Genomic DNA, 20,145 nt, shown 5'->3' with positions numbered 1-20,145 from the left:
AAATTTTACTGAATTTTAGAATAAAAATGAAACATAATCACTGAACTGCCACTATAATATTTGTATTGTATTATCTGTATTTTGGCATTTTTCTTTGGACATTTTTAACATAAGTTGTGGTGCTGAATTTCGTATTCATTATTTAAAGACTGTAATTTACAGGCTTATGCTACTTCCTTAATATAGGCAAGTCCCTTTCAATGAATGAGTAACATAATGAATTGTACCACACTCACTTCCATATTAAGATGTTAATTATTTGATTATCTGTGGCATTTTCACAGGCAGAAGCGCTTTCAGCTGCGAAGTATAGTAAGTATAATATACTGTATACATACAATTATTGGTAAATGTTGGGTGCATAGACTCATATTGCTCAGCAAAAGTACATTGGCAATGCAAGTTGATAACCATCTTGTTCCTTCCATGTCAATTCTGCAGGAACAGGTACCAGTAAAGCAACTCTTTAGTACAAGGACCCAGCAGAACAGTACCCCAGATCTAAGTTTGTAGGACTTTTGTGAGTATTGATGAGGGTAGAAAGGGGAGGGCGAATTGGGTTTAATAACAGTCAAATCTTATTTTTCAGGTTTGTCGTCATTTTTCGAGACATAGATAATGGCATATCCATACTCCTGCACTAGATACTAGCTAATTTCCCAGCATAGCAAGTGATGTCATGTCAGTAAGCAAACAGCCTGTATTAGAGAAAGAGATTGTCACTGCTGCTGGTGCAGTATTTAGCTCCTACAGGTTTGCCTACGGATGGACAACCCCTTTAAAGCCTAATTCCACTTGCAAAACCTATTTTCTGTAATAAAATAACAATAAAATACCTGCTGTTGGGCATTTAGCGCTCTAACTCTACTTCTGTATGTTCTGATTCCTCCTTCCCCCAGATATTAATGACTTTCTGTATTAGTGACTACGTTGTCCATACATGATATCTGTGGTCACTAGAAGTGATATTTGGAATATGTTGACTCTCAAGTGACTAATAATAATGCTGCTCCATTTTCACGGCCAGCTCAGCCTTCAGATACAGCCTAGAAGAGAAGAGCAGGAATCCCAAGTACAACACCATTCATGTAAATTATTATTTGAGGGCATAAGGCCTCATTCACATGGCCGTATTTGGAATCACTTTCATGCGGATCCCTATGGTAGACATAGCCACACTGGAAGCCATACTGTACCTCTGTGTGCGTCCATTTTTACACAAGGGCAAGGAGGTTCCAAAAAATAGTGGAATACGGACTTGTATACCCTATTGCAGTGGTATTCTACCCTAGGATTAATATAGGATAGAGTTATTCGTATGACAAAATGTAAATAAATTAAAGATAATTCTGGTATTTAACTACCAGGCTAGTTTATAATCACATAGTCGAAATTTGTTCTTGTGTTTTAAAAAGTGTGAACATTTGTTCGTTTCTCGTATTTCATAAAATGTTGTTTTGTAGCTGCTTTTATAGCATCTTGTGCCCACTCTGCTAAATAACAGGTTTCTTTGTACCAGCTGTCACTGCTTATTTACATTATGTTTCGTTCCTTCTGTATTTGACATTATCATCAGTTTTCTCAGCAAACCAAAGAAGTCTGCTGCCATTTTTTGATTTCTGAAATTTTAGAATCCACTAGACGTTCTTTTATGTTTATGGTGCTGATAAGGTTCATCTGCATTTAGAAAATGCCTGCTGGTCAATGCTGAATGTAAATGACATGATATATAAGTGCCTTATAGGGCATATGTGTAAGGCCTTGTTCCCACACTGCAGTTTTGAATTAGTTTCTTTTTTTTAATTATTTTTTGTTGCCGAAACCAGAAATGAAGCCTAAACAGAGCAATAGTTTAAAGGTAATACATATATGTTTCCTCTTTTTAAATGAAAAACATATGTAGCGACTGCACCAAAACTGTACAAGACCTAATTGGGGATTTTTCAAATAGGCAGCCATTGATTAAAAAATGCTTAGGCCAAGTTTCCACAATAGTTGTGGATGTGTTTTATTTTGTTACATTTAGGAGTGGATTCTAACTTCTTAAGGACTTAAAAGGCATATGTCCCAACTTTCAATGATCGTGAAGATGAACAATTTTTTTTTTACATTAAGCCATTCCTCTAACATACCCAATCCCTGTCCATACATGCCCGGCTTCCTCTGTGCCCACACAGTAATAGTAACCTCCTTTGGGTAACAAACAGTAATAGTGATCCTTTGTGCCGCACACACTTTCATAGTGCCCTCTTTGTATGGCACACAGTAATAGTGTTCGTACACAGTGATAATACCTCCTCAGTGCCCCTATCACAGTAATAATGCCCCCTTAGTGCTCCCCACACAGTATCATGCCCCATAGTGTCCCCAGTCAGTATAATGCCCCCCACACAGCATAATGCCCCATAGTGTCCACCACACAGTATAATACTCCCGTAGTGCCACCACAGACAGTATAATTCCCCCATAGTGCCCCCACACAGTATAATTCTCCCGTAATGCCTTCTGTCACAGCATCAAGCCCGAAAAGTGCCTCCATACACAGTATAATTCCCCCGTAGTGCTCTGCACACAGTTTAATGCCCCCATAGTGCCTCCCCACACAGTATAATGCCCCCATAATGCCCTCCACACGCTATAATTCCCCAATAGTGCCTACCCACAAAGTATAATGTCCCAATAGTGCTTCCTAAAAATAAATAAATAAATATTCACTGAGCCCTGTTTCCACAGCAAATGAAGGAGATCCCTCTGCAGGTTTCCTCCGATCTGTGCGGAGTGTGGCTTGGCACAAGAAGGCGCGATGATGTCACTGCAGGCATCACAGAGTGAATGGTGGAGCTCATGGCTCTCTGCTTTACCATTGTACTCAACTGTATTTGAGTCCTGAGTACATAGCCCGGAATCCGGGACTGTGACGCTAAATCTGGGAGGGTTCGGAGGCATGAGTTGTAGTTTTTTTTAGCACCATTTTAAGGCACATACAATTTATTGACAAACTTTTGTTAATTTTTTGGGGGTAATGAAAAAGGAAAAACTGCATTTCTGCCATTACTTGTTGTGTTGTTTTTTTTCTTTGACGCCATGGGCCATGAGATATAAATAAATTGTTAACTTTATTCTATGAGTACGATTACGGTGATACAAAATTTATATAGTTTGTTTTTCTATTTTCCTTCCTGTGGTGAATAAAATCATGTTTTTTGATAAAAAAAAATTTTGGGGTGCCGCTTTCCAAGACCCATAACTTTTTAATTTTTCTGTCAACGTATTTATATGGGGGCTAGTTATTTGTGGTGTCACCGCCTGAAAAGAACGATTAAAAGTATTTTTATTATTTAATTTCTAAAATTGGCTATCTAAGCCCAATTCTGACATATACAGACACAAGCAAGTGGTCTGAGAATTGAGAGATGTCTGTGGGTGATAGGAACCCACTCACAGAGCATGATCTCTCCTTTTTGTGATAATGCACTGAAACCACTTACTGCAGATAATCCTGCAGATAATCCTACGCGTTTCAGTATCACAGGTTCTAGTGAAACATCATCAGGGATTACATATTGATGCCGGTTAGCACTGTTTTTGTGCTTATTTAACCCTCCGGAGTGTGCACGACTCGAATGTAATGGCCACACACGCGCTGGCGAAAACACCGTCCATATAAAGGCTTTAGACCTCCTCCACTGTTGACATAATCTCGGCCGGCCGCCAATCCGAAGTCAACACGTCATTTCTGACATCCCGGACAGCGGCCAGCCTCCAATCTGCTTAGCCAATCAGAGGCACCCAGGCGACAAGTCGTCCTTAGTAACCCTGGGGATCACGAAGCAGATGTATACACATGTTAGGACAAACACAGTAGGTAAGTATTGCATAGATACAGAGAAAACAGTATCGCTGCAATCAGTAAATCATCGGTCTATACAAATCATTACATTAAAGCACACTTTGTTGGAATTTCGAGAGCCAGTATCATATGAGGTCTGTATAGAGATGGTAACCTACTCTAAAAAGTGGGAGTTTATACTCATCCCCCCTCACAAAATGAAGCAGGGATGTTATATTTTGGCATATTGCCAGCCGTCTTAATAGCGATATGTAGATTAAAAGATCAACTAGAACTAGTTTTTTGTGGTACAAATTGTATTTTTTTCATCATTTTGCGGTGCATATAATTTATTGTTTGATTTTTATAATTTTTTTACAGCTATAATGGGGGAAAAAAAACAGCAATTCTGCCATAGTTGTTTGCATTCTTTTTTTAACGCCATGCACGATGTGGTTTATATAATAAGTTATCCTTTTTTGATGGGTTGTTATGGCGAAACCATATATCTACATTTTTTACTATTTTTACAAATGTTTTTTTTTCTAGGGAGACTTTTTTATTTTAGAAATGTTTATTCAACTTAATTTTTTTATTCTTATTTTTTTTGTTCGCATCTTCTAGGGAGTAGAATGTGATTCTTTGATCACTTACATAATGCGTAGGAATACTTAGTTTTAATTTGACAGGCGATAATGCTTTGGAATACTAACAGGCAAACTATTATGCCTGCCTCTGGTATGGCCTAATAGGCACATGCCTCTGGTAGACCTGAGGGCGAGGTGAGGGAGAGGAAGCCCCGGAACTGCTTCCCGTGAGGGCATCAGTGAACCGTTATTCAAGTCCTAATGGTAAGGGGCACTTTTTGTTGGGATGTAAAAAGGCAGCACGGTGAATGGAATCGGGGATAGTTCTAGGATTATCCTTTTTTTGGATGCACTAAAAACTGCACTGTATTGACCTGGTCTCAGCCTTTAGGGCCTAACATAACTAACTCTGGTACATTGACTTGCTAAATTTATTTAACTAAACAACCTTCATCTTTTGCTTTCTAAGTATTAGTCACAAAAGTTGCTCTAAAGGTGGCGCTATGCTCCCAAAAATGTCAGAGGTGAGTTTTCCCATAAAAATTTAGAATGAGACAATAAGTACACTAGGGGGAAATTTTAGGCTGGTTTTATATACAGACTTTCTCATGCTACATCTTAAAGGTGTTGTGTGCCTTTGACAGACTGGCTCATCCCTGCTGGCCCCTTGATTTCAGTGAATCCCCCAGTCGCTTTCCCCGGCGATAACAATTGACGTGCACATTGTCAAGGGATTTGTTGAACTTATTATAGCAGAAATTCTGTTCTATAAGAATTGCTTCTTGGGCAGAATATTTCTGTAATGTGGTACCATACAGAGCACCATACGGTGGAACATGGAGTCCTACGGCTACATAGTATGGCTATGTGCACACAGCAATGCTTCTAGGCGGAGAATACCTAGATAATGCAGAATCTGATAGAAAAGATCACAATTTTTTCTCTCATGGATTTGATCTAAATGAACGAAAAAGCCTACGTATGTCTCCATGTGAAATCGGAGGCATACAGAAGTACAGCAATGACCAATAGATTTCAATAGGTGCCATTTTACGGCTCTCTATGGTCCTATAGATGAGGACTTATTGCAATATTCTAAGTCCTATACCTCTGTAAAGTATTTTAATCCTGCGTACATCAATATATCGTACCAAATTCATATACACTTATTTACCATCTTGGTCAATATGTCATTTGCTTGAAATCATCTGATTTTTTATAAATATTTTCAATAATATTAAGAATACAAATAATGTATTCACAAGCGATTTTATTAGTAAAAACTGTAGACAATGTTAAAACAGAAATAACATATGAAAAGGAGTTACCATTTAGCCTGACTGTTCAGAGAACACTACCCCAAACTATACAGACATATATCATCTGTCAGTGCTTTCCTTTCAAGTCACTTTGCCAAACCTGTTTTAAATATAATATTATGAGTTTATGAACTACATGAGATTTTATGTGGAACAAGACTTTGCATTGCATTTGCAGTTTTCTTTCCTGACTTATCATAGCCACATTACTTTGCAAGGAGCAACTGATGCAACCTGCCAAAAAGTATGATATCATTTCGGACTTTCTTCTCTCACTGCCTTGCCATTTATCTTGCCTTCACCACAAGGCTCTGGCACCCCTGATAAGAACGTGTGTCTGAATCATACAGCAAAAACAACAAAATAGAATTGGCCCCATTGCTGTACATGAAGACAACACAGATATAACGGCCCCATGTAAACAACTCTATGATGTGTACATTATATATAGGAAGAACCATTGTCTGACAACCATTGACTGTTAAAGGGCTCCCCTGGGTTTTTTATAAAAAAGATTTATTGATCTGAGTATTGTATGTACTAATAATTTGTAACATAGGACCTGCACTAATTCTGTTCCTAAAAGCAGATATCACAGGCCCGCAACTATCGGGACAGTGCTGTTTGTTTACATCCAACACGTCCATGACAGTGCTCAAGTCAATTAACTTCATTTATAAAACTGAAAAGAAGGCTTCTTCAATCGCCAATATACATAGAAGGCTGTGTATATGTTTACAAAGTTTCTTCACATCGGCGCTGGCCTGTTATGTTTGCTTACTTTATGTTATATATATATATGTCAGCATCAAGCTTATGCTTCGACTATCTTTTTGTTTTTAGAGACCATACACGGATACAGATATAAGATCATACGTGTGCTATCTATTTACTTAAGCTGTATTTGTATATAAATGAGGATTAGACAAGGGCTTTATTTTTATGTGCAGAATATACATAAGCTATCTATATACACAGTAGCTCCAGAGACATTGTAGCAACTGCTGGAGGGCTTGTATTTGCAGGCTGTAATTCCCCACATTCATTCAACCTCAGCCAAAGTGCTGATGAGCACCTCCTTACCTGGGTAGGAAACTAAACTGTGAAGTGGATCTGGCTCCATTATTAAGAATCCTTTCAAGAAAACATTTTATCCTTAGAGGTGCAATAAACAAAGGCTTCCAAATTCCTAAATTTAGCTTGACTGATAAAAAGTTAAATTATAAACCTAGTAATAAGTGGAAAGTACAATAGTCCACATCATTCTCTACTGAATGGCAGACCATACATATAACCATCCTGTTTAATTCATAAAAAGGTGAAATATGCTGAGGGTCAACTATTCAACGTGCATATGCAAAGTTCGCAAACCATCAGTTATCTCCATAGTTCATACACAGATAAAGAAAACATGTTTGGGGCTCATTTGCTAAGAATAAGTTTTGGAATTTCCAACTACTGACAAAGTGGTGCGAAATGTCGTAATTCAATCTTACAAAAATTGTGTTATATATTTCAATTTTCACCAAAACTTGAAATATAACTCTATGAAATATTTTCCAAAATTTTTAGTTTATGTCCAGTTCAAGAAAGCTTAGTCATAGACATATGTGGGGTTCCGGGCATTGAGACCTCTAATCCTAAAACGAAGGAGCTTTGGTGCATGTGTCGTACCACATCATTATTCTGATTCCAAATGTAATATTAAATGACCCTTTTCATGCAAGCCCCCCTTTGCTCAATAACAATCTGCATGCCCATTTTGTCCCAATGCAGGTACCCTGCGCAATCTATTCACATACCTGATATAATCTTCAATGTAGCTCACAAAATATACTGAGAATCCAGGGTTTTCATAGGTGCCGCCTTTTGCCAGCAGCCTGGCTCACTCCAAGTCTTTGTGATATTCTTGACATCTGAAGGACAGTGACGGTCCAGCTTATTCTTTCTACCTCCGTGTAAAGTTTCAGCAACTTAGTAAGTGCTATCCCTCATTCTCTCTGCAGGGCACATGCTTTAGAAAAAGTACAGGAGAGATTATAGTTAGCTGAGGAAAAGCAGAATACTCCCCCTGCCTTTTAATGTATATATGAAAACTCTTTGTCACCACCTAGAGGCATACCTAATACTTCCATATTACTTTCAGAAAAAAGAAATACCGGTTTGCTCCAAGGGATGTACTGTATCATTAATAGCTGTCTGTATAATTGTAGCCTAGAGAGTTAGGAAGCTTTGGCACAATCAAAAGGGGTTTTCCACTACATTCTGAACCTAAGTGATCATGCGGCTTTCCTTTTAAGTATGCCCACTATTAAAGTCATTAGCATATGACATTCACAAGAACAGCACCTTGAAGACGTGTTCATCTGCGCCATCAGCTATAAATACCAGTTTTTTTTATGAATAAAAACTGTTTTGTGTGGAAAATACTGGACACAGGTGGGTGTCTCTCCCAGACAGCAGGAAATATACTTTGGTCTGTATCAGATTTCAGATACTAAATTTGTTCATTTAAAATGAATAGTAGTTCTTGTGGCAAAGGACTGTAAGCTATTTTGCTTAGTCGAAATAGTCTAGTATGGTATGAGACACAGCGCATACTGGGGGAAATATATTACGATTGGTGTGTCAAATGGCAGTATTAAATGCATATATGTCAGCGGAAAATGCGCCAAAGATATTAAGAGGTGCACACCTTTTTAATATATTTGGCGCATCTTTGTCTGTCCGTGCGACAGAAATGCAAATCTACGCCTGCTTTGATCAGGTATAGATTTGCACCATAAATGACGTCAGTTTCTGGTGTAAGTTCTGATAAATTTGTCGATCCGATAGAGGTCCTTCCCCCTTCGGCTAATCCCAATCATGGCAAAATTTGCAACTTTTTTACGCCAGAAAACTGGCTAAAATCTGTATTGTATTTATAAAACTGTATGATAGAACCATTGGAGAATTTGAAAACACAATGATACATACATTCAACGTCACCTACCAGATGCAAAATATTTTGGACAATAGTATAGTAAATTTTCACGGCCCAATTCTAATAAAATCTATAAAACACCTGTGGGGTCAAAATGTTCACTACACCCCTCATTTAATTCCTTGGGGGGTATAGTCTCAAAAATGTGGTCAAATCTGGGGAATTTCTACTGTACTGGTATCTCATTAAGCTCTGAAAATTTAACATGGCTCCCAAAAATCAATTCAGCAAAATATGTGCTCAAAAAGCCAAATGTCGCTCCTTCCCTTCTGAGACTGCCGTGTGCCCAAACTGCAGTTTATGACCACATATGGGGTATTGCTGTACTCGGGGGAAAAAGCTTTACAAACCTTGGGGTCCTTGTTCTCCTACAGTCCATGTGAAAATGAAAAATGTTAAACTAGAACTACATCTTATTGAAAAAACTTACAGATTTTTTATTTTCACAGCCCAATTCTAAGAAATTCAGCAAAAACACCTGAGGGATCAAAATGCTCACTATACCCCAGATGAATTCCTCTAGTGCAACATGGCAAAATCTGCACTCCAAAAGCCCTGCCGTGTATCCAAACAGCAGTTTATGACCACATATGGGGTATTATCATACTCAAAGGAAATTGCGTAACAAATAATGGGGTGCTTTTTCTCTTAAAAGTCCTTATGAACGTGAAAAATTTGAGCTAAAACTACATATTATTTCCAAAAAAAAAGATAATTTTCAATTTTTACAGTCCAATTCTAATAAATTTGCTGAAACTTGTGGGGTCAAAATGCTCACTATACCGCTAGAGGAATTCCTTGAGGGGTGCAGTTTGCAAAATGGAGTCACTCTTTAGCAGTCAACTGTACTGGCACCTCAGGGGCTTTGCAAATACGCCTGGTTTAAGAAAACCATTCAAACAAAATCTGCGCTCTAAAAGGTGCTCCTACCCTTCTAAACCCTGCCGTGTATCCAAACAGTAGTAACAATTCTGGGGTGCTTCTTCTCCTGAATTTCTTGTGGAACGAATGAAATATGTTGAGCTAAAATCTACATAGTAATGTAGAAAAAACATATTTTCTTTTTCACTGACCAATTCTAATAAATTCTATGAAATGGCTGTGGGGTCGAATTGCTCACTATACCCCTAGATACTTTACTTAAGGGGTGTAATTTCCAAAATGGGGTCTTTTTGGGGGCGTATCTACTGTTTTAGTAATTGAAGGCCTTTACAAACATGAAATGGTGCATGGAAAGCATCCTAATAAAAAGGAGTCCCCAAAATCCACAAGGTGCTCCTTCATTTCTAACGCCTGTGTTTCAGTCCATTAGCACACTAGGGTCACATATGGGACATTTCTGAAAACTGCAGAATCTGGGTAATAAATATTGAGTTGTGTTTTTCTTTTAACACTTGCTGTGTTATTGAAATAAATGGATTAAACCTGAAAGTCTGTCAGAAAAAATGTAATTTGTAAATTTCACCTCCAATTTGCTTTCATTCCTGTGAAACACCTCTAGCGTTAACAAACTACCTAAATAATTTTTTGAATGTGTTGAGGGTGCAGTTTAAAAAAAAACTGTCATTAATGAGGGTTTTTTCCAATATATAGCCCCTGAAAGTCACTGCAAAACTGAAGTGGTGCCTAATTAAATATGTTTTACAAATTTTGTTGAATATTTCAAAAACTGCTAGTAAACTTAGAAACATTATAACGGGCTAAAAATTTTTTAATAAAAAAATGATGTCGTCATAAAGAAGACATACGGTAAACCTTATTTATTTACTCATTTGTGTGGTACTATTAACCATTTTAGAAGCAGAGATTTTCAAAAGTAGGAAAATGCTTATTTTGTCCAAATTCTCTTTACATTTTGGATTGTTTTATAAATAAAGAGTATACATATCGAGCAAAATTTACCACTAACATAAAGTACAAAGTGTTACGAAAAAACAATCTCGGAATCACTTGGATAAATAAAAGCATTCCAAAGTGCAAGGAAGCAGAAGTACAAACCCTCCCAGAGCCATGTCAACAACTGTCACTGTCAGGGTATGTGCACACGAAGAGAGGCTTTTACGTCTGAAAAGACAGACTGTTTTCAGGAGAAAACAGCTGCGTCGTTCCAGACGTAAATGCAGCTCCTCGTATTATGTGAGGCGTCTTTGACGCCTGTAATCTTGAGCTGCTCTTCATTGACTTCAATGAAGAACGGCTCAAATTACGTAGCAAAGAAGTGTCCTGCACTTCTTTGCCGAGGCAGTCAATTTACGCGTCGTCGTTTGACAGCTGTCAAACGACGACGCGTAAATGACAGGTCGTCTGCACAGTACGTCGGCAAACCCATTCAAATGAATGGGCAGATGTTTGCCGACGTATTGTAGCCCTATTTTCAGACGTAAAACGAGGCATAATACGCCTCGTTTACGTCTGAAAATAGGTCGTGTGAACCCAGCCTCACTGTCACAGAAACGTGAGTCACAGTAAGTAACAATATTTTTAATACAAATATGGTCAAGATGCTTACAGTTGGGGAAATGTATTTATTTTTTGGGGGGATCTTGGAAACTCCTTTATTCCAAGAGGTATATAAAATACAAGTATAAACGACTAAAATTAAACCCCACATGGCTTACACTTTCTGTAAAAAGGGCAATACATGACAAAAAAGGGCATTTGAAAAATACAAATCTGAGGGTACAGCTGTGGCCTTTGTAAATTATAAAGAGTTTAATAAAATCTGTAAAAAAGTAATAAAATCAGCAAAAATATAAATGAAGGGCAGGTGGCCAATGATAGTAATTAACTCCCAAAAAATTCTTCAAGTATATAATCGCAAAAAAGCCAAAGTCTGAATATGTAGCATCCCTAAATAGTGGTAATGAGCAGCTGATGTAGCCGGTGCCAGTGCTGTTAATGCATCAACTAATATATTGAATTGGCTTAAAGGGGTTTTCCCACGAGGGACATTTATGACATATCCACAGGATATGTCATAAATGTAAGATAGATGCGCGTCCCACCTCTGGGAACCGCACCTATCTCTAGAATGGAGCCCCTAAACCCCGTTCTACCTCTTTGTGTGTCAGCTGATTTCCGACTATGAAGGTGAAAACAGCGTAGCTCGCGGAGCTACGCAGTTTTCGTAAGCCCCATAGAACTGAATGGCAGTTACGGAAACACATACAGCCATGACTAAGGACGCCAGAGTCGTCCGAAACGCGTAGGCTCTATCCCCGGATTGATATCACCTACCCTGCACACCAGGACTCCATCCTTGTGGATCTTTTTAACCAAAGAACATTAAACTTGGAATCAGTTTCCATTTTACTACAATCCAGCGCTGGATCCAACCTTCCTGTTACCTTTGCTATTTACGTCGTGTACCGACACGAGGACCCGTGCGCTGGCAGTGACACCAAGCATTCGTGTCAGGTGAGCTGGAGGATCCCTCCTTCCTTCCTTTCTATAGACCAGTAAGCTTAACATCCATCGTGGGGAAAATGTTTGAGGGGCTATTGAGGGACTATATACAGGATTATGTGACAAAAAATAGTATTACAAGTGACAGCCAGAAAAAAAGGTTCAACCTGCAGAGGTGACAAGCCTTCTTTACCGTGAGAACTGTGAATCTATGGAATAGTCTACCGCAGGAGCTGGTCACAGCAGGGACAGTAAATGGCTTTATAAAAGGCTTAGATAATTTCCTAGAACGAAAAAATATTAGCTGTAGAAATTTTTCTTCTCTTTTCCCATCCCTTGGTTGAACTTGATTGACATGTGTCTTTTTTCAACCGTACTAACTATGTAACTATGTAACTATGACAGATTTTATTTGCTGTGGTGTAGCCTGAAAGCTGTGGCAAATCAGTATGAGTTACACATGGATTTTGCCATGGATTTCACCCATTGCATGGCAATGGGTAAAATCTATGGCAAATACAGAAAGACATCGGCGATAAGGCGATAAGGAATGCTGTTGCTTTGCGGAAAGACAGATATCTGTCAATCAATGTGTAGGACCGCCCCCTGGACTCCTAAGCCCAGAATGAGCAGAAGTTTAAATGAATAAATTACAATTTATACTGTCTTTTGCTTCAAAACTATATATCAATCTGTTCATCTCCCTCTGCTCTTTAACCCCTTAGTGACCACCAATACGCCTTTTCACGTGAGTCACTAATGGGCTTTAGGCTAGGCTGACGCCTTTTCACGTCAGCCTAGTCTAAGTCCTGCACGGGTCTCCCGTGCAGGCAGGAGCCGGGGCTCTGCTGTCTGATGACAGCTGAGCTCCTGCTCCAACGCCCGCGATCGAAGTTTACTTCGATCGCGGCCGTTTAACCCGTTAAATGCCGCCGTCAATAGCGACCGCGGCATCTAACTTTGTTTACAAAGGGAGTGCGCTCCCTCTGTCACCCATCGGCGGCCCGCGAATGCAATCGCGGGTCTCCGATGGGGTGTCATGGCAGCCGGGGGCTTGATAAAAGCCCCCAGGTCTGCCTTGGACATATGCCTGTTAGGACGCGCCGGAGGCACGTCCTAACAGATTGCCTGTCAGATTTACACTGACAGGCAATAATGCTCTGGTATACGAAGTATACCAAAGCATTATAGCAGCGATCTGAAGATCGCACAGTAAAGTCCCCTAGTGGGACTAATAAAATAAGTCATCAAAGTGAAATAAAGATTATTAATAAAAAGTACAGTAAAAAAATAAATAAAATCATTTTTTTCCATAAAAAGTGGTTTTATTTAGTAAAAGTGTAAAAAAAAAAAAAAAAGTACACATATGTGGTATCACTGCGACCGTAATGACTCCATTAATAAAGTTAATATGTCATTTAAACCGCAAGGTGAACACCGTAAAAAAAAAACGCAAAAAACCATGGCGAAATTGCAATTTTTTCCATTGCCCCCCAAAAAAGTCATAATAAAAATGAATCAATAAGTCCCATGCACCCCAAAACAGTACGATTCAAAACTACGTCTTGTCCCGCAGAAAACAAGCCCAAAAAACCACTACATTGATGGAAAAATAAAAAAATTACGGCTCTTGCAAAGCGATGATGCAAAAACATATAATTTTAGTTCAAAAGTGTTTTTATTGTGCAAAAGTCGTAAAACATAAGAAATCTCTACATATGTGGTATCGCCGTAATCGTACCGACCCATAGAATAAAGGTAACATGTTAATTACGTTGCACAGCGAACGGCGTCAATTTAAAAACGCATAGAACAATGGCGGAATTTCAGGTTTTTGTTATAATCCCCCCCAAAAAGGTTAATAAAAGTTAATATAAAAATTATATGTACCCAAAAATGGTGCCATTAAAAAGCACAACTAATCCCGCAAAAAACAAGTCCTCATACAGCTATGTAGACGAAAAAATAAAAACGTTATAGCTCTTTGAATGCGACTATAGAAAAACGAATAAAATAGCTTGGTCATTAAGGCCTAAAATGGGCTGGTCACTAAGGGGTTAACATGCTGCCTGCAGATGTATTTTCAACGTGAAAGGTTCCCTTTAAAATGTCTTTAGGCTAATCCAGATATAAAACAGACAGTTCACAGCAGATAATGCTTAGCGTTCCACTCTTTGTATGTTATTTTTCTTTAAAGATCTAGTGTAACAAAAGAGCACGATGTTATCTGAATAAACCTGTTGCTTATGGCAACCACGTCCAATTCATAGATGTTCCCTCTGTATTTTAACCCCTTTCCTCTGCAGCCAATTAAAATGTTTTAATTTTTCTCCCCGCCTTCCAAAAGCCATAATTTTTTTATGTTTTCGGTGAAATAGCCATATGAGGACTTGTTTTGTTGCGGGACAAGTTATAGTTTTTCATTGCACAATTTATTGTACCATATAATGTACTAGGAAACTGAAAAACAATTCTTTGTGGGGTAAAATGGGTAAAAAACAGCAATTGCGCCAGTTCTTTTGGGGTTTAGTTTTTACGGCGTGCATTTTACGATAAAAACAACATGTTCACTTTATTCTATGGGTCGATACGATTACTTTGATACCAAATTTCTATGATTTTTATTATCACTTTATAAATAAAAAACTATTAAAAAATAAAATTGATTTGTCTTGCCACATTCTGAGACATAACTTTTTATTTTTCTGTCGATTGAGCGATGTGGGAGCTTATGTTTTGCAGGGCGAGTTGTAGCTTTTATTGTTACTATTTTGGGGTGCATGCATCTATTTTTATCAGTTTTTATACTATTTTATTGGGGAGCTAAGGTGACCAAAAAACAGCAATTTGGACGTTCTTAATTTTTTTTTCACCAACTGGGTTAAATAACGTTATATTGTAATAGTTCGGACTTTTACGGATGCGGCAATACCAGTTATACTAACTATAAATTTTTGCTAAAATTACTTTAGGGAAAAAATGGGAAAAGGTGAGTTTTTTTGAACACATTATATATATATATATATATATATATATATATATATATATATATATATATATATATATAAAAAGAAACCATAAAAGAATAAATAAATTTTATATATATATATATATATATATATATATATATATATATATATATATACATATATATATAAAAAGAAACCATAGAACAAAGTAACGGACCCAGGATCTCAAAGTAGATGAAACAGGGGGGATTTATTCACCTCAAGTGAGCGACGTTTCGGTTCAAGGTTCTGTGTTGAACCGAAACGTTGTTCTATCGTTTCTTTATATTCAAGTTGGGGAATTGACTCATCCCCTGGTAACGAGCACATGGCCTGATATACAGGTATGTTGGAGTGCTATATATATATATTTTTATTTTATTTTTTTCACTACGAAAAGCGTTTTTTTTATACTTTTTAGCAGTCTCCCTCTGGGACTTGAACCAGCGATCATTAGCAACCTACAGTATCTATATACATATTATGCAGTGCTTTTTTTTTTCTGTATTGCAGTAACACTCCCAAGCATCCTATGGGGCCCTGCATCTGGCACTTTGCCTTAAGTACCTATCATCAGCAATGTAAATATTCGGTGGCTGGCGCCAAGGGGTTACACCAAAAGGATTTTATTATAATCACATATAGCAAGGCAAAGACAGCGTATATAGATACTGTAGGTTGCTTTACACGGGGCGCCGAAAAGTGTTTCATTTCTGGAATGGCAGCAGGTGGGGGACCTACATGTTTGAATTACAAACCTCTAGTTCGTGCACTACTGGAACAGACACATTAATTTACTGGGTGTTAGCATAAAACAGCAGTAAAAAAATTTTTTACATTTGTATTACAAGGCGGAAGTGACCAACAATGAAATCGACATACATTTTTCAAACTACAGTATGCATTCCATATTGCCTGACCTCTAAAAACTAATGTAAAGTGACAGTCCATTATTGAGTTCATGTTGCAGCTGATGATTGGCACACGTGTACAAACTTGCAGACTTCGAGAAGGAAGATTACTTGGCACAGTAAATCTTCTCTCCTGGCAATGCGAAAATTTATTCACTTGTTTGCATATGTATCTTAGGCCGGATACATTTTGCTGCATTTTTCGTTGCGTTTTTGTTGGCGTTTTTCACTGTGTTTTTTTTTAGTTAAAAAAAACACTGCCGCCAGTTGTTACTTTCTATATACACTTTCACTTTGGTTTGTGGCGTTTTTGGGGTCAGTGGCATTCTTTTCAAAGCACATCATGGCGTTGTTCTCTGGTGTTTTTCCCATAGGCTTCTCTATAGGACTTGAAAAACCTCAGGAAAAAATGCATGTTTAAAATGTTTAATAATAAAAAATGCCACCAAAAACACCTGTAAGGGTATGTTCACACGCAATCTCAAAAACGTCTGAAAGTACAGAGCTGTTTTCAACGGAAAATAGCTCCTGATTTTCAGATGTTTTTTTATACCACTCGCGATTTTTGCGGCGTTTTTTATGCCGTTTTTGGAGCTGTTTTCTATAGAGTCAATGAAAAACGGCTCCAAAAACGTCCCAAGAAGTGTCCTGCACTTCTTTTTTGCAGACGTTTTTTTTCAAAATGGGCACGTAATAAAATGGCCCATTGGAACAGAATGCCGTTTTTCCCATTGAAATCAATGGGCAGATGTTTGGAGGTGTTCTGCTTCCGATTTTTCAGCCATTTTTCAGGCGTTTACGGCCCGAAAAACGGCCGAAAATAGGCCTTGTGAACATACCCTAACAAATAAAATACTTTATTGCGTTTTTTTTACAAATGTGTAAAGACACAATTAAAATGTGTGAAGGAGGCCAAAAGGTGTTCTGCACCAATCCCTTAGAGTTCTACACATTGTACTAAATCAATAATTTAAAAGGATACTACTGCATTATAGTGTATATACAGCTTTAAAAGACTAACATATGTAGCACAATGTATATTTGTCTCAAATCTGATGGCGGTAGAGGCTGGGAGGCAGGCTTATTTATTTGCGTTCATGGCAGAATTTATTGGCCATGATACAAAAAGGATGACTATAGCTTAGCTACTCCTTACGTTACTCCATCTTCATCCAGTTCCCCTCTCTTCTTAATAAATACTTCAGCAGTATGTCAGATAGGCTTTAAAATGTATTGAGAAAATTGGCCAAAGTGTATATTAAGTTGTGAACAAGCAAAAAAATCACACGCAACTTCTGGTGACTCTTCTCCCAGTTCTGATGACCATCATGATAGCCTCTCTTTGCTCACCGATTGAAGCCACTATTAGGTCTTGTTCACACATTGCAGATTTTCAGCAGATTTTGCATGTATTTTTTTCATGCCAAAAGCAGGAATGGAACTGTAATGACAGGGATAGGGAAACAGACAAGTGAGCCCTAATCTACCCGCCACTCAGTCCCTGCCTACTTGCAACGACCCGCCATAGGCGACGGGGTACAACTGGGCGACAGTCCCTACACTCAGTAAGTGCACGACAGACAACCAGACAAGGAAACACAGAACAAAGGGAAACGGGGCAGTTGCCCACGGCAACACCGTGAGCAACAAGAGTAGTAAACGAGCCGAGTCAAACCAGGAGAGTACGAGGTGCCAAACGCAGAGCAGGAGAGTAGTGAACCAGCCGAGTAAAACCAGGAGTGTACGATGTACCAAACGCAGAGCAGAAGAGTAGTCAGTAAGCCAGGGTCAATACGAAGCAGGGACAAGTAGTTCAAGAAGCTGCAGCAGGGCCAGGAAACCAACAGAGAAGAATCACAAGCAAGGAGGAACAGGAAAGGCAGGTAGAAATAGACAGAGGGCGGGAGCTAGCTCCATCTGTCCAGGTTGTGATAGGCTCTCCCACTCCTAAGCCTGCCATCCTGAGTGGTGGAAGATGGAGTCATTCTCACAGACATAGAAGCAGGTGCAGCCTGATTACCTATGGGCGTGGATACAGAAGCTGTGCCTGGCAGATCCTTAACAGTACCCCCCCTTTTATGAGGGGCCACCGGACCCTTTCTAGATGGACCTGGTTTATTGGGGAAACGAAGGTGGAACCTCCTGACCAATACCCCAGCGTGAACATCCCGGGCGGGTACCCAAGTCCTCTCCTCAGGCCCGTATCCTCTCCAATGGACCAGGAGGGAGCCTTGGACCATCTTGCTGTCCACAATCTTGGCCACCTCGAATTCTACCCCCTCAGGGGTGAGAACGGGGACAGGAGGTTTCCTCGAGGGAGCCAAGGATGGGGAGCAGCGTTTAAGGAGGGAGGCATGAAACACGTCGTGTACTCGAAAAGATGGGGGTAACTCCAGTCGGAAGGAGACAGGATTGAGGACTTCAATGACCTTGTACGGCCCTATAAACCGGGGAGCAAACTTCTTGGACGGGACTTTAAGGCGCAAGTTCTTTGACGATAGCCACACCAGATCCCCGACCATAAACAAGGGGTTAGCAGAACGTCTTCTATCTGCCTGAGTTTTTTGTATTCTCTGGAACGCCTCTATGTTCTTCTGAACCTGGGCCCAGACTGTGCACAGTTCCCGATGAACGACCTCTACCTCGGGATTGTTGGAACTACCAGATGAAACGGAGGAGAACCGTGGATTAAACCCAAAATTACAGAAAAAGGGGGAGACCCCTGACGAGTTACTAACCCGGTTATTAAGGGAAAATTCGGCGAGGGGAATGAATGAGACCCAATCATATTGACAGTCAGAGATAAAACGCCTTAAATATTGTTCTAGAGACTGATTAGTCCTCTCGGTTTGGCCATTAGTTTCAGGATGGAAGGCAGAGGAGAAGGACAGATCAATCTCCAACTTTTTACAGAAGGCTCTCCAAAACAAAGAAACAAATTGTACCCCTCTGTCAGGAACAATATTGACAGGGACCCCATGGAGACGCAGGATGTGTTTGACAAACAAGGTAGCTAACGTCTTAGCATTGGGTAGTTTTTTGAGGGGCACAAAGTGGCACATCTTACTGAAGCGGTCCACTACAACCCACACCACCGACTTGCCTTGAGATGGAGGAAAATCGGTAATAAAATCCATGGAGATATGGGTCCAAGGTCTCTGGGGAATGGGCAAAGAACGTAGTAAGCCCGCTGGTCGGGACTTGGGAGTCTTGGACCTAGCATAAACTTTACAAGCGGCGACGTAGGCCTTAACGTCTTTAGGCAACCCAGGCCGCCAATAGTTTCTGCCAATGAGGTGCTTGGTACCCAGGATGCCTGGATGACCAGATAGTGCGGAGTCATGATTTTCCCTAAGTACCCTTAGCCGGAATTGCAGGGGAACAAACAGCTTGTTCTCAGGAAGGTTCCCGGGAGCTGAACCTTAATCAGGAGCAATTTCAGAGACTAAATCAGAATCAATAGAGGAAATGATTATACCTGGAGGCAAAATACAAGCAGGATCTTCCTCCGAAGGAGGGCTGGCCATGAAGCTATGCGACAGTGCATCAGCCTTAATATTTTATACCCAGCCCTATAGGTAACCAAAAAATGGAATCTGGTAAAAAATAACGCCCATCGAGCTTGTCTCGGGTTTAGCCTCCGGGCCGATTCTAGGAAAACCAGATTCTTGTGGTCGGTAAAGACCGTTACCTGGTGCCTAGCCCCCTCCAGGAAGTGGCGCCACTCTTCAAATGCCCATTTAATGGCTAAGATTTCGCGGTTGCCAATATCATAGTTACTCTCAGTGGGCGAAAACTTCCTGGAGAAGTAGGCATAGGGACGGAGATGGGTGAGGGACCTGGTACCCTGGGACAAGACAGCCCCCACTCCCACCTCGGACGCGTCAACCTCCACGATAAATGGCTCCATTTGATTGGGCTGAACCAGCACCGAGGCCGAGATAAAGCACTTCTTAAGGGCCTCAAAAGCCTGGACAGCCTCAGGAGGCCAGTGGAGGAGATCAGCACCCTTGCGAGTGAGGTTCGTAAGAGGCTTAGCGATGACCGAGAAGTTAGCAATAAATCTCCTGTAATAATTAGCGAACCCCAAGAAGCACTGTAAC

At 39.7% G+C, this 20,145-nt stretch overlaps 1 protein-coding gene across 2 annotated transcripts in view; it reads right to left on the bottom strand.

The window, feature by feature from the left end:
- EDAR (ectodysplasin A receptor) overlaps positions 1 to 7,903 on the bottom strand; it is a 131,493-nt gene extending 123,590 nt beyond the window's left edge. For both annotated transcript variants that reach the window (XM_075852653.1, XM_075852654.1), the window contains exons 1-2: positions 7,858 to 7,903; positions 7,538 to 7,749 (exon numbers count right to left, since the gene is read on the bottom strand). The gene's annotated coding sequence lies outside the window, so the exon portion shown is untranslated. The remainder of the gene's footprint in view (positions 1 to 7,537; positions 7,750 to 7,857) is intronic.
- Between the last annotated feature and the right edge of the window lie 12,242 nt (positions 7,904 to 20,145).

The sequence above is a fragment of the Rhinoderma darwinii genome, chromosome 2 (genome assembly GCF_050947455.1).
Source record: "Rhinoderma darwinii isolate aRhiDar2 chromosome 2, aRhiDar2.hap1, whole genome shotgun sequence".
Lineage (NCBI taxonomy): Eukaryota > Metazoa > Chordata > Amphibia > Anura > Rhinodermatidae > Rhinoderma > Rhinoderma darwinii.
The sequence above is the reverse complement of the archived record's forward strand: the minus strand, read 5'-3'. Positions and strand labels throughout refer to the sequence as shown.